At 45.2% G+C, this 21,028-nt stretch overlaps 1 long non-coding RNA gene across 1 annotated transcript in view; it reads right to left on the bottom strand.

Annotated features, from left to right (window-relative positions):
- Positions 1-8,013: 8,013 nt before the first annotated feature.
- LOC141172063 (uncharacterized) overlaps positions 8,014-21,028 on the bottom strand; it is a 71,048-nt gene continuing 58,033 nt past the window's right edge. Inside the window, exon 3 of the long non-coding RNA XR_012252409.1 lies at positions 8,014-8,230. This is a non-coding gene — a long non-coding RNA (uncharacterized lncRNA). The remainder of the gene's footprint in view (positions 8,231-21,028) is intronic.

The following is a 21,028-nucleotide window of genomic DNA, read 5'->3' as shown; positions in this document are numbered from 1 at the left end:
GCTGGAGGCCTGTCATTTCGATCCTCCTATGAAAGCCAGCGTGTGATCGTGATTTTTGCTATACATAGCACAAATTATCAGAAGATTGTAGTTTCAAGTCCCCTAAGGAGACTATTTGATTCAGTAAAAAAGTGGAAAAAAAAGTTTTTAAAAACATGAAAAAAAAAAAACTAGTTCAAATCATCCCCATTTTGCTCCATTAAAACTAAAACAAAAAATAAACAATGTACACATTTGGTATCCGAACTTTCGTAAAAGTCTGATCTATCAAAATATAAAATAAATTCATTCGATCGGTAAACGGTGTAACAAAAAAAAAATCAAATTGCAAGAATTACGGGGGGTTTTGGCCACCGCAGCATTGCAATAAAATGCAATAAGAAGTAATCAAAACATCGTATCTACAGTCCTGATCATCGTTATTGGCACCTATGAAGTTTAAGTACATAATGTGGAATATCTCCTGAAAAAAATGAATCAAGTGAAAAAGGTTTTTTTGTAAAGAGCACTCATGTTAAATACAAAAGAGCAAATGATAAAATATAATTGAAAACAAAAATCAATGGGAGGGAAAAATAGAAAAACCTAAAGCTTGCTGTGTCACTGGTATTGGCACCCTTTACATCAATTTAGTATGGAAACACATTTTGACTCACCAAAGAGATTCACCTATAATTGTCAGTGCCCATATGACATGAATTAGCCAATGAATGATGACTTCAGTATTTTAAAAAGCCACATGGTAAGCCCTGTTCTTTTGTCACAATGTTGAAGACAAAGGAGCTGTCTGAGGACATCGGAACTGCAATTATTAGCAAACACAAGACTTCCAAAGAGTATAAGGCCATCTCCAAAGACCTTGATATCCCAGTTTCAACAATGTTATTAAGACGTTTGCCAAGCATGGAACCGTCAAGAACCTCTCTGGAAGTGGGGGAAAGAGGAAAATTGACAAGCGATGTCTTTGAAGGTTCGTTTGAATGGTGTAAAAAATACCACGTCAAACATCCAAAGACCTGAAGGCCAACCTGGAACAGTCTGGGGTCATAGTTTCAACAAGTACCATATGCCGCACACTAAACCAAACAGAGCTTTATGGGCAAAAGCCAAGGAAGAAACCATTGCTGAAGAAAAGACATAAACAGGAACGACTGATCTTTGCCAAAGAGTACCTTGACAAACCACAATCCTTCTGGGAAAATGTTATGTGGACAGATGAAACAAAAGTAGAGCTTTTTGGCAATGCAAAGCAACGGTTTCTTTACAGACGGCGCAATGAAGCTTATAAGGAAAACAACACCTTACTAACAGATAAGCTTGGTGGAGGATCCACAATGCTGTGGGGTTGCTTTGCTGCGTCTGGTTCTGAAGGCCTTGACTGTATCACAGGAATCATGAAATCAGAGAAATAGCAAGAGATTTTAAAGTGAAATGTCCTACGCAGTGCAAGAAAACTTGGTTTGAGTCGAAGATCATGGGTGTTCCAGCAATACAATGATCCAAAGCACACATCCAAAAGTACACAGGAATGGTTGAAAAAGAAAAAACTAACTGTTTTAAAATGGCCAGCAATGAGTCCTGATCTCAATCCCATTGAAAATCTTTCGGGTGAGCTGAAATCTGCCATTGGAAAAAAGAAACCTGAAAACATTCAAGAGCTTTAAAAAACTGCAAAGAAAGAGTGGGGGAAAATTCCAACTGAGAAGTGCAAGAAGCTTATAGATGGCTACAAGAAACGTTTGGAGACTGTCATCATTGCCAAAGGGTGTGGAACCAAATATTAATTAGGGGTGCCTTTATTGCTTCACATGCTGTTTATTCTGTTTTTAATTTGAAATTGAAACATAGAAGGTGAAAAACAATGTTTTATTGTTGTATTACTTTGGACCACCAATTACAAATTCCTGAGGATATAACTTTGGTACATTTCCACTTTTATGAAGATATTGTACAGTCTATGAAAAAAATGAAGGAGTGTGAATAATGATGAGCAGCACTGTACCCCAAAACTGTATCAGTAAAAATATTAACTCAGGATGCAAAAAAATAAGCCCTCACACATCCCCATATCCTGAAAAATGAAAACATTACAGGTGTCGGAAAATGGCGACCCAAGCACATTTTTATTTTTTTTATTTTATTTTTTTACAAATTTCCAATTTATAATTTTTTTTTATTTCACTACGTAAATTTTAAAAAAAAAACTATACATGTTTGGTATCTGTGTACTCATACTGACCCGGAGAATTATATTGCAAAGTCAGTTTTACCATATAGTGACCAGGGTAAATAAAAAAAACAATTGTGAAATTCCACTTTTTTTTGCAATTTCAAAGCACTTGGAATTTTATTCCCGTTTTCCAGTACACTATGTGGTATAATGAATGGTGTAATTCAAAAGTACAACTTGTCCCGAAAAAAAATCTTTGATACAACTATATTGATGGAATAATAAAAAAGTTATGGCTCTTGGGAAAAAGGGAGAGAAAAACGAAAAATGGCAGTCATGAAGGGGTTAAAATGAGAGCCGATTATATTCAAGTCCTTTGCCACTTGTTTACTGGCCTCTAAACAGGCTGACAAAGAATAATGAGACAGATTGATCGCTTATATGCTCACTCTGTCCCCATACAGTTTCATGTTATTGGCAACATATCCTCTGTGTACTCCAGACAAGTTGCTGCACCAAACAATCATTGTTCTTCTGGCATAAACTATCTAATAACCTGATGAATTAATATTTCACCCAGTCGTTGGGTGATTGTCTGCATGTTTACACCTACAAATGTTTGTGCTGCCTGCATTTTTAAATGTGGATGTTATGCTCACTATATGTAGCATGTAGTGTGTGTGTGACAGTCACTGTATGATACTTACACACACTCTATGCTACACATACATTCCATACTATATACAAAGACACTGTATGTTAGGCACATACCCACGTTCCATGCTACATACCCTATAAATAAATATACACACTGTGGAAGACATACCAGGCTCTCTCCTCCTTTTCAGTTCCTGCTGATTTTGTCAATTTCTTCAGTTACTCAAACCTCCAGAAGTTTTGGTCACGTAAACAAGACCTCAAAGGTTCTTCAACATTTCTAACCTTGGAATGGCACTGATAATGTAGGATTGACATCATCAGTGCAGTTTGTGGTTTGTAAAGGTAGGTGACCACAGACTAACTGGTCCACCAAACCTGTAAACCTGCAGTTGTTTAGGGTCTCACTAGACATACTTTTGGGATGGGGCCCTATACAATTTCCTTGTTTACTCCCTTCCTACCCCAGCCATGCTAATCACTGCAGCGTAACCATTTAGATGTCCCTGTCAATCACAGACAGTGGCATTTAAATGACCAGGCTGCAGATGAATGATGGCTTTCTATGTCAGGGCTGAAGACCCCCTTCCATCAATTGCTACCACATAAGTTCTCCTAAGAAGGCCAGCCACAGTCGACTTACCTCTTTTCACCATTTTATCCCACTTGGAATTTTTTTCAGCACATTATATGATGAGATGAATTGTGTCATTCAAAGTTGAAAAACTGCCCTTATACGTCTGTCAACGAAAACTAAAAAAGTTATGGGTTTTGTAAGGTGGGAAGAAAAAAACACTCTAAAAAATGAAAAATAGGACAGTCATAAAGGGGTTGATGTACTTTGTGAACTCAATTTTATATTTTTATCTGCATGCATTTTCTAAGTAAAGACAAAAGATTTCTGTCTCTTTTAATAGATATCACAACTTCTTATTATTCATAACATACATTGAGGTTAGCAAAAAGTAGGAGACGTTGCAGTATCAGACTGCACAGGGTTTATTTATCATCTTTTATTGTGGAGACATTTTTCTGCATAAGATCTGCACACAAAACAGTAGGATATTTTTTTATTCAAGATTATTAGCAAAATTGGTTTATTTTACCTCATTTTGATACACTGAAATGCTGAAAAAAATTACAGCATGGCATGTAACTTCAGTCTGACAAAGGTAAATCCAAAAATTCCAGTTTACGCTCCTCGTTCTCATGTCTGTAGTCTGTTCCTCACATTGCTCTGAACATTGTTGTCTGCCACATTTCAGCTTCAAGAATCATAAAAGTTCAGTTTATTGAAGGCATAAAATAAAATGAAGTTTTCCTCCATGTTTATTACCTTGCTCTAGTTTGTTATGTAAAAGTCGTGCTGTAATAAAAGGAAAATGTATCCTTATTAGATCTACTCTTCTGTTACATTTTATACCTTATATTGTAACAATGGTTAATATAATTTTGGTAAGCTTTCTAAATACCTATGTACTTTGAGCTACCCAACATCTGTAGATAGTGTCCAAGGAGTTTTACAAAAGACGAGGAATGAGGCCTAGATAACCTTTCTTACAAAACATATCATGGAATATAAAAAGGTAGGGGACACGATCAGGAAATAGTTATCTGTTTTGTATCAGAATGTCAATTTTACAGAACTTTTACAAGATATCTGCTTGCTGACATTTCTTAGGAATCTATATTGTTTACTTACTAAGGATTAAAATCTGCTGTCGACTTGTAAACACACACAAGCCAGATTAATTACAGTGCATCGTGTATGTTTATACTGAGCAGTCTACCAGTTAAAAAAAAACTCACAGCTTGATTGTAGTAATATAGTACAACCTAAGTCTAAGGCTATGTGCCCACGATGCTAAAATGCTCGGGATTTTTTCCTGAGCGTTTCTGCATCTCCCTGGCAGAAAAAACGCATGCCGATTGTACATGTGTTTTCCTGCCAGGGACATGCGGATGTGAAGCGTTCTTCACATGCATTTCCGCATGCGGGTTTACAAGCGCTTTCCAAGCGATTTTAGCATCACTTGGAAAGTGCTTGTCAACTTGGTCACACTATATAAATCCATGCAAAAGGCATGGATTTATATACTGTGACCTAAAGAATGGTATAAGAATGGTATAAAATAAAAAATAAATCTATACTTACCTTCCGATGGCCCCCGCAGTCTTGCTTCGCTCCGCCCTGGCTGCCGGCAGCTCGCGGTACACTACACTGAAGGACCTGCCGTCACATGACTATGACGTCAGCGCAGGTCCTTCAGTCCACCACGAGTTGTCGGCAAGTGGCAAGTGAAGACAAAGAGACCGGGGGCCATCAGAAGGTAAATATAACATTTACATATGAAAAAAGTGGTGCTGCTTATCAGACCTTCACTAATCCAGTTTTGTCAACCAAGTCATAATAAGCAACACCAAAACATCAGGCAAAGATTAACTACACTGCCAAAGTTAAAAATTGCAACACTTTATTGAAATATGTAAAAAACACAAATAGACATAATAAAACAAGGAAACCACCTCAGAAAGCAAGAATAGGTGGGTAAACCTGAACATATACCAGTGTATGCGGTAATCACAAAATTGGTGCAAAAGTTCTAACAGGTAAGTGTAATAGATTATTGACAGAAAAAAAATCTGTATATTATGGTCCATCAAATGAACCCACAAAGTAGTCTAAATAATATTTTTAAGCTTATTACATGTACATAGAAGTCATATGGATACATAGGTAAACAACTGGGAATATATAGTATATGTAAGATACAAGCAAAAGAATATCAGTCCCACAGTTGGAATATATTGGATAGTTATTCCTTATGTGCAATAACTAAAGAGCATGGAAAATAAGTACTTAGCTAATCAACAGGATAATGCTATCTTGAGTAAGGACGCCAGTTTGCAACTGGAGGGGTGGCCATTTACACAGATCTAGGGTGCCAACCTCCATGGCAAGGTAGGAAAGAGTGAGAGTCTGAACACTGATAGACATGCACCAGTTTTTCCATCACATATCCAGAATAGATTTTTTATCCTCTGAAGTCATAAACAAATGAATATAATCCATCAACTGATCCATGTTAATATAAACTGTACTTTATTCAATTACACAACTAAACAACTTCCTAAAAAGACTTTCAAACCTGCTGATATCGGAAGGGTTGGCTGACCATCTCATGTGTATCAGGACTTCCAGACTCTCCCTGTTGGAATTTAATCTGCCGATCCTGTTATTCTGTGGGCAAAATCATCAGGTAGTCATTAAATTGTCATTTACACTGTAAGATAATTGTGAACAAGCATTGTTAAAAACGTCCATCTCACAATAATCTTGCAGTGTAAACAGGCTGCCGATCACCTGATGAATGATCAAAACACTCGTTCATCAGGTGAAATGATCTTTTGTGCAGCACAAAAGATCATCGTTCTCAGCAATGCAATGTCCAGTGTAAACAGGACTCACACTGTCTAGAACTATGGCAGCTTATGCACACTGAGTGATCTAGTATAGTTTTATTTGCTCTGCCTGTGTAAACAACAGCTGATCAGTAAAGTTTACCGATCAGTGGTCATATCGTGCCGCCTGTCAGTCCATGTAAAACGAACCATTACTCTTATACAGAACAAAGGATGGTTCCTGGGCATGGGGCAGTTAGGAAAGATAGCAGTTGGCTGACAACTATCTAATATCTATAGCCAGTATAAGAATACAGCTGAGTCTGATGCAGTCGGAGTTATGCAATCTGGCGTGCTCAGGAGAAATCACACAATTTTGGGGTCCAATTTTACCTTTTATCCTTGCAAAAATAAAAAATTGGGGTCTAAATTAACATGTTTGTGAAAAAAGTTTTTTTTTTCCACATTCCAAAAATTCCTGTGAAGCACCTGAAGGGTTAATAAACTTTTTGAATGTGGTTTTGAGCACCTTGAGGGGTTCAGTTTTTAGAATGGTATCACTTTTGGGTACTTTCTGTCATAAAGGCCCCTCAAAGTGACTTCAAATGTGATGTGGTCCCTAAAAAAATGGTTTTGTAAATTTTGTTGGAAAAATGAGAAATCGCTGGTCAACTTTTAACCCTTATAACTTCCTATCAAAAAAAATTTGGTTCCAAAATTGTGCTGATGTAAAGTAGACATGTGGGAAATGTTATTTATTAACTATTTTGTGTGACATATCTCTCTGATTTAAGGGCATGAAAATTCAAAGTTTGAAAATTGTGAACATTTTCAAAATGTTCGACAAATTTCCGTTTTTTTCTCAAATAAATGCAAGTCATATCGAAGAAATTTTACCACTATCATGAAGTACAATATATCATGAAAAAACATTCTCAGAATCAGTGGGATCCATTGAAGCGTTTCAGAGTAATTACCTCATAAAGTGACAGTGGTCAGAATTGTAAAAATTGGCCTGGTCATTAACGTGCAAACCACCCTCGGGGGTAAAGGGGTTAAAATTTTAAAAATGCAAAATTTTTTATTTTTTTTGGTCATTTTTGATATTTTCACAAGTAAACACAAATCATATCCACCAAAATTTACCACTAACATGAAGTACATGTCACAAAAAAAGAATCTCAGAACCACTGTGATTCGTTGAAGCGTTCCAGAGTTGTAACCTCATAAAGTGACACTAGTCAGAATTGAAAAAATTGGCCTTGTCAGGACGGTGAAAACGGGCTGGGGGTGAAGGGGTTAACCCTGCTGTTCTGTTCAGGTCTATGCACTTATAATGTTCCGGTCATTTTTGACCGGATCTATTAAAGTGTTGATTTTTAGCTAATTTAAGTGTTTTATTTGAATACCTCTTGCATTTTTATACTGTATGTGAACATGGTTGTTCATAAACAAATGAAAAATGAAATAAAAAACTTAATTTTTATTGTTTATTGTATCAAAAAATGTTACATGGCCTTATTGCAATATTCATGCATATTGCACATTTGCACATAAAAAAATATTCTTTATATAACTGTAAGCTATAACTAATAACATCAAACTGTATGTAAATATATTAAAAAAAAAAAAAAAAGTTCATTTTTTTCTATATAAAATGGTAAATAAGGTTCACTGTGCTAAATTTACTGTTTGCATTTGTCACAAGTATAATTTACATGTATTTTGCGAAAGTACTTTGCACAACTGCGACATATCACATTTGTTTTGTGATTACTTGATGTTGGAAGAAGGCGCATCATTTCCGTTTTAGGTTGGTTGCGTTGCTGGTGGAGGCCGTGGGTATTGTAGCAGTGTCGGTGGAAGCCGTTAGTTCACTTTCTTTAGCATGCTGTTGGATCCTGTGAACAATGGCTGCCTCTTCATCATCTCTGGGTGTTACTTTTCTTTCTTCGATATATGGGTTAACCAGTGATTTTCCCAACACAGTAATAGAACCAGCTAACACAAGGAAAATAAGAAAATCTTTTAATTTACAATGTGAAATGTTGACAACTGAATTGAACTATTTCTATACGAACAGCAGGGTAAATAAGATACAGCGAAAACACTTTGCACATAACTTTACTGGAATCGAATCCATCTGCTGTATTGTAATTTGAAAATGTACAGTATGTATGTGTAAATATGCACGGACCAAAAGGACCTAGATAAATTGATAAATAGTAGTAGATGCAATATATAGTCCAAAATGAGATTATAACTCCTTTATTTTATTCAAAATAGGCTGGAGATTAGTATAAAAGGCTATCAGACATTTTTGACCGAACAGTACAAATGTGAAAAAAAAGTGGAGCAAAAAGTAAACAAACAAAAAAAATACCCATAGTAAGAACCCCTCAAATGAGGAAAAGTCAATTAACCAGAAGTTTCAGAACCGCATAATGAATATTTTAATAAATATCAAATTTCAAATTCAGTCATTTTTGACCGAACAGAACAGCAGGGTTAACAGAATAAGTTCCGCTGTCTGACAGGTCTTCGCAGTTCTGCTGCTCCTAAAGCCTGCCACTAGCTATGCTTTTCCAGAGTGCACCCCAAAGGACAGAAATACATTACTACAGCGTCAAACTATTATTGATAGGGTTATTATGACTGTGGCCCTGTATAAGGGGGCAATTTGTGGTAAGGGCTCTGTGTATGGGAACACTATTCTGGAGTCACTGTTTATTGGGGCATTTCCTAGCTGGGGCACTGTAGCTGGTCAAGTCTGGGAAAAAATGTAATTGTGTATGGGACATGTGTGGCACCCCAGGAGTCCGGTTGCCACAGTGCCATTGCCTCCCTCACAAGGGGGTGATGCCATGCCTGGAAGCAAGGAGGGGTCCCCTAATCAGGTTTTGCTAGCATGCAACACTTTCCTGGCTCCAGACCAGCAAGGGGAGCTCCTCCCCTTAGCAACTGAGATCTGGAGGCAGGGTTAGTTAGTGTGAGGAGAACAGACAGGAGTTGAAGTCAGGACGTCGATGAGGAAAGACCTAGGAAGTGGAGCTGCACGGCAGTACACCCCAGAGGGAAGCGCAGAAAAACCAGACACCGGAGTCCGAGGTTGTGGGGCACCGAAGGCCCAGCAGCAGAAACCGGAGGGCAGGAGACTGCAGGTCTCCTGGCCCCATCAGACGCCCGGAGGCTCAGCAGCACGAAGGACCCAGCACCGCCACGTGGGAGCGACACTCCAGGAAGGCCCGAGCTGCCTGCTGTACGGGTGAGCACAAAGACGTTTTACTCAGGGACGAAGGCACCAGCATAGCTATACGCAGCAGGGCCAAAGAGGTAGCGCAAAGGGAAGGCCTATAACTCCACCTGGCTAGGTGGATTCCCCAACTTGCTTCCAGGCCGCCCGGACCTCTACTACCAGCTAGTACCCATGCCCCGGTCTGCCTAACCACCGCAAGTAAAGATAAGAGGAAACCGGCATTAAGTTGTGGACTGATTATTAACTGCGCCATCCTCTGCACTACACCTTAACAGCAACGTCTACACTGCCCTGGAGCTAAGCTCTACCTGTGGAGAGCTAAACCAACTCTGCTGCATAAACAACAGCTCCAGAGGACCTGCTCTGCAGCGGCGGCTTCCTTTAGCCGCATACCCCCGGTGGCGTCACGAACTGTATATAAGAACTTTAATTCCCCTGTAAATATCCCCTTTTTACTGACCGCCCTGGGTCACGGAGCGGGCCACTGCCACTGTGACATCCCCCAGTACCGACCAGCCCGGCTACCGAGTACCCCACGGCCCAGGAGGCGCGTCAACTTGGCGTCACGAACAGGATTCACGAAGCCCGGTATAACCGGGTCCTGTGTGCAATAGACTGTACTGAACTGTGTTATCACGTCATTTGCCGTCAGCCGAGGGGACGCAGGAGGCCCCGATCCGGAACCGCCGGGTAAGAGATCCTTCCGCCTGCAGAGCAGCATACTGGTACGTCAGCAGACGCCCAGGACCTGGCTGCGGTTCACTAGGGGGGAGGAGGATGCCCACCCGAGGGGAGGATTCAGCCACGGCCGCCGCCACTGTAATACCGTTATCGATGCTGTATATACCAGGGGCGGCGTGGTTGCCCCAGTATTCAGGGGAGTCGCACACCCTGAACGACTTTGAGGAGAGACTGCGCTGTTTGTTTAAAGTGTACCCCCTGTATGAGGAGCAAAAAGTCAGCATCCTCATAGGACAGCTAATCGGTGCTGCCCAGAGAGAGGTGAAGTCCTGGCCGGGCAGGGACAAAGGCACTGTTAAGGAAATACTGGCACGGTTGAAGGATACTTTTGACACCCACACCACAGCAGAAATTAAAATGAAGTTCTACAGGTTCAAACAGAGGGTGCAGGACAGTGTACGAGACTATGCTCTAAACCTGCAGGAGGCGCTGAGGGCCATTAAACAGGTAAAACCCGAAAGTGTGCAAGACGAGGACAGATTGCTAACTGAGCAGTTTATTGAGGGGCTCCTGTCTAACGCTCACCGGACACAGCTGCCATTATGGCTCTGCAAAACCCTGATCTGGACTTTGCGCAATTTAAAGAACGAGCCATCCGGGTGCTGCGAGAACCAACCCCAGGTGGCACTGCATCCCTCCGGCGTCCAGCTATCACATACCACCAGGAGGTGGTGTCCTTTCCACCAGCACCTGTGGAGGCTGACGTGCAGACACTAGAAAATGACCTGTCTGCAGACCTACGCCTTCAGGTCCAACAGCTGACCAAAAGTGTGGCTACACTAACTAAAACCGTGCAGGCCATGGAAGTGTCTCCAAAGGAAAAGATCCAGCTGGCTTCCAGTCCAGATGACGTCCTGTGGCGACGACAGAGAAGAATTCCACTGACCAGAGGTAGGAACAGCGATTGCTACGACCAGGACGGACAACCCATCTGCCGCCGCTGTCAAAAGGTGGGGCACTACGCAAGATTCTGTAATTTAAACGAGCAACCCCTGGGGCAGAGGGCCAACCCCCAGGAGTAAGACAACCTACCTGTCGTGCTTGATGGCATCCTGATGAATGCACTGCTGGACACTGGGTCCCAGGTGACAACGATGCCATATATCCTTTATAAACAATACTGCACTGATTCAGACATTACCCAGCGTCCAGATGAACATCTTAGTATCTATGCCAGCAATGGTCAGCCCTTGCCTCAGGTGGGGTATAAAGAGGTGACCATAAAAGTTGGCCGAGTAGAACAGCCATCACAAGGAATGATTATTGTTGATATTGATCACCGAGAAAGTCATCCTATGATAACTATAGGCACCAATGTGATAGAGAATTGTCTTGGGGAAATTATTCTTTTATTGCAGCAGGTCGCAGAGACTGCCAGTTCCAGTCAGCAGCGAGTTCTGCAGAAGGAGATCAGAGCCCTGATGAAAAGACAACAGGTAGAGCTGTCTGGTGGAGAAGTTGACAGTGTCAGGATGAGTGATCCATTCCTCATTTCAATGCCCCCTAGGAGTGAAATGTTAATATGGTGTCGGGCAGCAATAGGTCTCAGGGGTTAAGATTATCAGGCCCTGGTAGAACCTGTGTACTCTGATAGTAGGCCCACCATCTTGACAGCCAGGTGGCTAGTCGATGTCCGCAAGGGGAGAGTACCGATACGCATCCTGAATTGTGGGGAGAAAGAGGTCCATTTACCCCGGTATGCTACCCTTGCTAAGCTGTTCACTGTCAGTAACAATGCAATAAAGGCAGTGGAACCCTTGCCTCCATCCAAACCGGTGGAGGATAATGGCTCCAAGGGGCAGATGGATGATTGGTGTCAGAAGCTACAAGTAGGCACTGACTCCACCCCTTTGCACCAAAAGCATGGAGTATACCAGGTGGTCCAAGAATATGAGCGAGTCTTCAGCAAACACCCTGTTATGCACACGCCCGGACTGACTGGCGTGTGCGGGTGTTGTGGTTCCACTGGACCATGGACCGGAGAGTGCCTGGAGGGGCGTGACTAAGTATCTGGCCGATCCGACCAAGGTGGCACGACGGCATACGACGCCAGTGCACCAGGGAGAAACCGGGCAGAGGGACCAGGTGCTACTCCAGGTCAAACTCCGGACACGGGGGTTGACCCACACTGGGATTACTGGAACAGGCAGGTTAGGCTGGCACAGACTGGTGGATGTAAGCAAACACGGCAGGTATGCAGATGGGTGGATACAGGCGAGTATGCAGGCAGGGAGGTACTGGCCGAAAGGGCGGGTTGGAGCACAGAAAGGTTAAGACCCAGTACAGACTGGGTCACAGAACCGCAGATGCGGTAGACAACCACAGCAGAGAGGGAACGCCCGAAGCTGTGGGCAAGAACAGAGCAGGACGGGGCTGCAGGAGCAGCGAGCACAAGCAGGGCAGGACAGGACTGCCGGAGCAGCGGGCAGAAGCAGGGCAGGACAGGACTGCCGGAGCAGCGGGCAGAAGCAGGGCAGGACAGGACTGCCGGAGCAGCGGGCAGAAGCAGGGCAGGACAGGACTGCCGGAGCAGCGGGCAGAAGCAGGGCAGGACAGGACTGCCAGAGCAGCAGGCAGAAGCAGGGCAGGACAGGACTGCCGGAGCAGCGGGCAGAAGCAGGGCAGGACAGGACTGCCGGAGCAGCGGGCAGAAGCAGGGCAGGACAGGACTGCCGGAGCAGCGGGCAGAAGCAGGGCAGGACAGGACTGCCGGAGCAGCGGGCAGAAGCAGGGCAGGACAGGACTGCCGGAGCAGTGAGCAAAAGGGTCAGAGCGGAGCAAGGCTGCCGGAGCAGTGAGCAAAAGGGTCAGAGCGGAGCAAGGCTGCCGGAGCAGTGAGCAAGGAGTCAGAGCAGGACGGACAGGGCTCTGTTCACACGGAACAGACAGGAAGGGAAAGGCAGAGCCAGATACCCACAGGGTATTTGCAGTGAAGTAGCAAGTGGACCACAAACTCACAAACGGGAGTACAGAGACAACAAGCAGGAGTTAGGTACGAGTACAGACTCTGCAGAAAAAGGAAAGGAACGGACATAGAGGCAAAACAGGTAAAGGATAGGAGAGAGTTCAGACTGGAACTGAGTGTACGGAAGAGACCGACACTGCAGCGGGATACAGGAGCGGGTCTGGGAATACGACCCCCAGAGAGGCGGGACGAACAGGCAAGGAGCGTGTTCAGACAGGACAGACAAGATACAGGAACGGATCTAGGTAATCGGCCCCTAGAAGGCGGGAGGAACAGGCTCGGAGCGTGTTCAGACAGGCCTGGAAATACAGCCTCCAGGAAAGGCAGCAGGCAAGAGTACACAGACAGGACTCAGTTCAGACACGGGAACTGATACCGCAAGGCAGGAGACATAGACAGGACTCAGTTCAGACACGGGAACTTATACTGCAAGACAGGAGAAATAGACAGGACTCAGTTCAGACAGGAACAGATACCGCAAGGCAGGAACACAAACAGGACTCTGTTCAGACGGGAACAGATACCGCAAGGCAGAGACACAAACAGGACTCTGTTCAGACGGGAACAGATACCGCAAGGCAGAGACAGGCAGATCTAGGAATACGGCCCCTAGAAGGCGAAAGAACAGGCAAGAAGCGTGTTCACAAGAACAGACCACAGTTCAGACACAGAACTGGAAAACAGGATAGGACCTGGCATGTCAGAGACAAAAAGCCGACTGACAGGACACAATGCTCAGGCGCCATCTTGAGGAAGAAGGTGGTATAAATACCCAAAGATGGACAGCAATAGGCTGAAGGTGCAACAGGGGCGTGTCTGCAGCAGGTACAAGAAACAGGAAGTTCAGCGGGCGTCGCCCTATGCAGCCAAAACAGACAAACAGACAGCAAGGAGGGAAGCCAGAGAGACATTCTGGACTGGAGATCAAGTGCACGCTCTTGCACAGTGGGAGATGGACCACCATGCAAGGACGCCGCCAGGTATGTTACACACCCACTAGACGTTGGGCAGGTAAAAGGGGTCCAACATCATATTCCCACAGGAGATCATCCGCCCATTAAAGAGAGGTACCAGCCTGTACCCCCAGCTCACTATCAATGTGCCAAAGGAATGTTACGGGAGATGAAGGAGGCTGGGGTGATCAGAGATAGTTGTAGCCCCTGGGCAGCTCCATTAGTTCTCGTTAGAAAGAAAGATGGTACAATGAGGATGTGTGTTGATTACAGGCAGATTAATCGCATTACACATAAGGACGCCTACCCATTACCCAGAATTGAGGAATCATTAGCAGCATTGAGATCAGCTAACTATTTCTCCACTTTGGATCTCACCAGTGGGTACTGGCCGATTCCTGTGGCAGAGGCGGACAGCGAAAAGAACGCGTTTACAACGCCAATGGGCCTCAGCGAGTTCAACTGCATGCCATTCGGGAACTGCAACGCCCCAGATCCTTTCAGCAGTTAATGGAGTGTTTCCTAGGACACAAAAACTTCGAAACTGTCCTGCTGTACCTAAACAAAGTAATCGTCTACTCAAAGACATATGAAGACCACCTGGAGCACCTGGCCGAGGTGTTCGAAGCCCTTTCTGGTTTTGGCCTGAAGGTAAAGCCGCCCAAGTGCCACCTGTTGAAGCACCTTGGGTCATGAGGTAAGCGCCGAAGGTGTAGCACCAGACCCTGAAAAAGTCACCGTGATCAAGGACTGGCCAAGACCCTCCACTATCAAGGAAGTGCGGCAGTTCCTCGGGCTGGTAGGCTACTACAGGAGATCCATCAACGGTTTCACCAAGATAGCGGCACCCATGCAGGACCTCTTAGTGGGCCAGTCCAAGAAGGCCAAGAACCCGAAACCTCCGTTCAAATGGGGTAAACCAGAAGACAAATCTTTCACTCGACTGAAAATGTCTCTTACTGGAGACAAAGTCCTGGCCTACCCCGACTATGGCCAACCCTTTACACTCTATACGGATGCCAGCAACGTGGGATTAGGAGCGGTGCTGTCCCAGGCACAGCAGGGCAGAGAGAGAGTGATTGCCTAAGCCAACAGGATGCTCCGGCCCATGGAAAGGAACCCCGACAACTATAGTTCCTTTAAGTTGGAGTTTCTAGCCATAGTCTGGGCTGTAACAGAGCGCTTCAAACACTACCTTGCCTCCTAAAGATTTACAGTCTTCACGGACAACAACCGCTGACGCACCTGGAGACTGCGAAGCTTGGTGCCATAGAGCAACGATGGATGGCCTGACTGTCTAACTATGAGTTTACCATCAAGTACCGGGCGGGGCATAAAAACACAAATGCTGATGCGCTGTCCAGGATGCCCAACTTGCCAGATTGGGGGGGGGACACGGAAGAGCTGGAGGAGATAGAGCTACCCGCTTTCCATCATCACAGGGTGACCCAGTGCTCCCACTGTGTGAAGGACAAGCGCTCCGCCAACAGAGAGGCCACGTTCAACCCATTGCCCCATTATGGATGGGCAGAGATGCAGGATAGCGACCCAGCTGTCCGCCTGGTAAAGGAGTTGCTGACACAAGCTGACTCACACCCTGATCCAGATGCTCCACAGGAGACCCAATAGTTGTGGAAGGAGAAGGGCAACCTGTTCATCTACGAGGGAAAGCTGTGTAGAAGAAGTATCAACTCCCGGACACACGAACTGGTCTGGCAGGTGGTAGTCCCGAGGCGGGATGCGCCAATGGTCTTAGAAGCGTACCACGATGGAGCAATACACTTCGTGTGGAAGAAGTTGGAAGTCCTGCTACGTGAGCGATTCTACTGGGTTGGCATGAGGAAAGCAATCGAGAGATGGTGTCGAGAATGTGGTCCATGCAACCTGAGACGAAAAGACCGTGATAGCCAGAGGGCTCCCCTGCAGCCCATAATCACCAAACAACCACTTGAACTGGTAGCCTTGGATCACATGAAGCTAGCCCCAAGCCGGTCAGGCTATATCTACACTCTCACCATAGTAGACCACTACTCCAGGGTCTTGGTAGTAGTGCCAGTGAAAGACCAGATGGCAGCCAAAGCATTCCAACAGCACTTTTGTCGCCCGCACGGTTACCCTGAACTGGTGCTTACCGACCAAGGTCCAGCCTTTGAAGCAGAAGTGTTCCAGGAATTCTGTAACTTGTACAGCTGCAAGAAAATAAGGACGACGCCGTACCATCTCCAGACCAACGCGTTGTGTGAGAAGATGAACCAGGTGGTAATAGACCTGTTGAAGACGTTGCCCCTTGAAGAACGTAGCCTGTGGCCAGAGAAGTTACCAGATTTGGTGGACCTATATAACCACATCCCAGTGAACTCCACCAACTGTACACCCGCTTACCTGATGAGAGCAAGACCTCGTAAGCTACCCATTGACTTAGACATGGAAGTTTTAACACCAGAGGTGACATCACCAGATGCAGATTGGGATACAAAGCGGCAGCAACAATACCACAAGGTGCAAGAATGTGTGGAGAGAAGTTTGTCCCAGGCGAGACAGAAGCAGGAGAAAACTTATAATCAGCACGCACCTGCTGTTCCTTTATCACCTGGAGAACAGGTACTTAAGAGGAAAAGGCGAGTCCATAAATTAGATGACCAGTGGGAGGTTGAGCCATACACCATACTACCCTCAAATTACGATAACACCAAGGTGTGCCTCATCAGCAAATATGGAGGGGAAACTTCAGCGGCAGTCTCAAGAGACCACTTGAAGATATGTCCTGAACAGTTGAAACACAGAGAAGAAGACCAAGACAGCCCTCAGCCCACCGGAGAGGTGGAAGAAACGATTCAGACAGTCCTTGGAGCATTTCCCCGGTCTTGGACGCAGGTGAACAGAGCAATTGTGGTACCTGTCCTGACCTTTCTCCAAGCGGCCTCACCGGAAGCTGCAGAGGCTCCAGAACATCTGGAAGACCAGTCGGCCCCAGAGACAGATGCTTCATCAGCAGCAGATCAGGAGAATCTACCCTCTGCTAGCAGTGAACCTGTCGTACCCAGGGTGAGTCAAAGAATTCGTAGGAGATTACCCAGCCTACCGGTGTTACCTCAGACTACCTGTAGTGTAGTTCACACTGAACCCACCACACCAGGGGTAGACACTAGGGACCAGGGTAGGTCAGTGACAACAAATGTACTACGTAGTTTTTGCTTTTTGAAATTTTGTAAACTGGTTGTAATGTGAATTGTTATTGTTAATTGTTCATTTTAAAAGGTATCCTCAGTCCGGGAGTACTGAAGTTAACTAGTGGGGAATGTGGCACCCCAGGAGTCCGGTTGCCACAGTGGCATTGCCTCCCTCACAAGGGGGTGATGCCATGCCTGGAAGCAAGGAGGGGTCCCCTAATCAGGTTTTGCTAGCATGCAACACTTTCCTGGCTCCAGACCAGCAAGGGGAGCTCCTCCCCTTAGCAACTGGGATCTGGAGGCGGGGTTAGTTAGTGTGAGGAGAACAGACAGGAGTTGAAGTCAGGATGTCGATGAGAAAAGACCTAGGGAGTGGAGCTGCACGGCAGTTCACCCCAGAGGGAAGCGCAGAAGAACCGGACACCGGAGTCCGAGGTTGTGGGGCACCGAAGGCCCAGCAGCAGAAATCGGAGGGCAGGAGACTGGCCCCATCAGATGCCCGGAGGCTCAGCAGCATGATAGGACCCAGCACCGCCACGTGGGAGCGACACTCCAGGAAGGCCCTATCTGCCTGCCGTACGGGTGAGCACAAACACATTTTACTCAGGGACGAGGGCCGCAGCATAGCTATACGCAGCAGGGCCAAAGAGGTAGCGCAAAGGGAAGGCCTACAACTCCACCTGGCTAGGTGGATCCCCCAACTTGCTTCCAGGCCACTCGGACCTCTACTACCGGTCTGCCTAACCACCGCAAGTAAAGATAAGAGGAAACCGCCATTAAGATCTGGACTGATTATTAACTGCGCCATCCTCTGCACTACACCTTAACAGCAACGTCTACACTGCCCTGGAGCTAAGCTCTACCTGTGGAGAGCTAAACCAACTTTGCTGCATTAACAACAGTTCCAGAGGACCTGCTCTGCAGCAGTGGCTTCCTTTAGCCGCATACCACAGGTGGCATCACGAACTGTATATAAGAACTTTAATTCCCCTTTAAATATCCCCTTGTTACTGACCGCCCTGGGTCACGGAGCAGGCCACTGCCACTGTGACATTCCCCAGCACCGACCGGCCTGGCTACCGAGTACCCCACGGCCCAGGGGGCGCGTCACATGAATAAATAGTGGAGCACAGTACTCTGCTGTCTCCTGTAGTCCCAAACACTCGATTTATTCATTATTGAGTAGGAGCACCACACGCAGAAATACACACTCTTACACACTTTGGCATGTTATTAATGAGTTAATTTCAGCACGATGACACCAGGTCACATGTTGCTTGTGCTATTGTGAGCAGTCTGTGTGGCCTAAATGTGCTATCATGGCCTACAATGTCTTCAGACTTGTCTCCCATCGAGCACATCTGGGACATGATTGCAATTCAAAGGAAGCTGCCAGCAGTGGATCTTGATGATTTCTGTGCTGAAGTGCATTTAGCGTGGCAAAACGTTATAGCATTGCAATTGCGCGTAAGTGTGTCTATTTGGTAGTACATTGAGCTGTAGGGTGGATTGCTGCTAAAAGGGAAAAAAAAACCTCTTTAAATCTTCTGCCTTAGCGAGTGTGAACGAGCTGAGTGTGACCAGAGTGTAAGTGCAAATGGGAGTAAGTGTGTGACTTGTTTTTCAGTGACTTGGATTCAGGGAGTTTGGAAGGGAGGAATTTGGACTGAATTGCTGTCTGTATTTTATTAATTCTTACATTTCTTTTTACTTAACATTTCTGTCTAGTGCAATTCCCATTAGGAAATCAGCTTCATTATTGACAATGCTATACAATGTACATTTTGCCACATGTATGCAAACCTTGAACAGCCGGTCGTGGATGTATACTGCTGTGCGAGATATGTGCACGTTGTGCATTTGGAAGCCCAGGTACTGGATCTAAATGAGCAGCTGGCAACACTGAGATCCATTGACAATATGGAAAGGAGTCTGTTGCTCACTGAGCAGCTGCTCACTGGGGTAGATGTGGTAGTAGGGAGCTGCAGGACAGTGAGGCAGCTAGCTGGGTGACAGTTAGAAGGGGGTAGAGGGAAGAGTGATAGGGAAGCTAGTCCTGATCTGGCACACCCCAATAAGTTTGCAAAGTTGGCAGATGAGGGGGGTGTCGGCACAGGGGTAGCACTGCTGCAGCAAGGCATGTCCTCTGAAAGCCTGAGGAGTGTCAGCTCCAGTAAGGGGGGAAATAGGAGAGCAGGGCAGGCCAGGCAGGTGCTGGGGAACTCAATTATTAGGCGAACCGATAGGGCAATCTGTCACAAAGACAGGGATCTTCGAACAGTGTGCTGCCTACCTGGCACTCGAGTCCGGCACATCGCTGATCAGGTTGACAGATTACTGGGAGGGGCTGGTGAGGACCCAGCAGTCATGGTGCACATTGGCACAAATGACAAAGTTAGAGGTAGGTGGAAGGTCCTTAAAGATGACTTCAGGGAATTAGGCTGCAAGCTTAAAGCAAGGACCTCCAAGGTGGTATTCTCTGAAATACTACCAGTACCACGTGCCACGCCAGAGAGGCAACGGGAGATTAGGGAGATAAATAAGTGGCTCAGGAACTGGTGTAGGAAGGAGGGGTTTGGGTTCCTGGAGAACTGGGCTGACTTCTCAGTTGGCTACAGATTCTACGCTAGGGACAGGCTGCACCTCAATGAGGAGGGTGCAGCTGGGCTGGGGGAGAAAATGGCTAGAAGGTTGGAGGAGTGTTTAAACTAGGGATTGGGGGGGAGGGTATTTATTTTATAGGTGGGGAAGATAGTGCAGATAGTGACCTGGGCACAAATAAAGAAATTGGGGGTGGGGTTAGAACAGTCAATATAGTAGGAAGGAAGAGAGGTACAGAGAGATACATAAAATGCATGTACACTAATGCCAGAAGCCTCACCAACAAAATGGAGGAATTAGAATTCATTTTGTTTGAAAATAATTATGACATAGTGGGGATATCTGAGACATGGCTCGACGAGAGCCATGACTGGGCAGTTAATTTACAGGGCTATAGTCTGATCAGAAATGACCACACAAACAAGCGAGAGGGGGGGTGTTTATATGTAAAATCATCCTTAAAACCCATCTTGCGTGAGAATATATGTGAATCTAATGAAAATGTAGAGTCCCTGTGGGTGGACATAATGGGATGGGGAAAAAATAATAAATTACTGATAGGGGTTTGTTATAAGTCTCCAAAAATAATGGAAGCAGCGGGGAATATCCTCATAAAGCAAATAGATGAAGCAGCGACTCAAGGAGAAGTCATTATTATGGGGGACTTCAACTACCCTGAAATACATTGGGGAACAGAAACCTGTAGTTCAAGCAAAGGTAATAGGTTTTTGACAACTTTGAGAGACAATTACCTTTCACAACTGGTTAAGGACCCAACAAGAAGGGGGGCACTGCTAGACCTAATATTAACCAACAGGCCAGACCTCATATCAAATATACGAGTTGGGGGTCACTTGGGTAATGGCGATTACAAAATAATAAGTTTTCATGTATCCTTTAATAAGATGTGTAGTAGAGGGGTTACAAGGACGCTAAACTTCAGGAAGGCAAATTTCCAACCATTGAGAGATGATCTTAGTGCAATAAACTGGGACGATATCCTGAGACATAAAACTACACAAAGCAAATGGAAGACATTTATTAGCATCCTGAATAGGACCTGTGCACAATATATACCCTATGGGAATAAACATGCTAGAAATAGGAGGAAAC

Source organism: Phyllobates terribilis, unplaced genomic scaffold, assembly GCF_046119375.1.
Source record: "Phyllobates terribilis strain yellow unplaced genomic scaffold, ASM4611937v1 Scaffold_1__5_contigs__length_1240528914, whole genome shotgun sequence".
In the NCBI taxonomy this organism is placed as follows: Eukaryota; Metazoa; Chordata; class Amphibia; order Anura; family Dendrobatidae; genus Phyllobates; species Phyllobates terribilis.
This window is presented reverse-complemented; position numbering and strand designations above follow the sequence as displayed.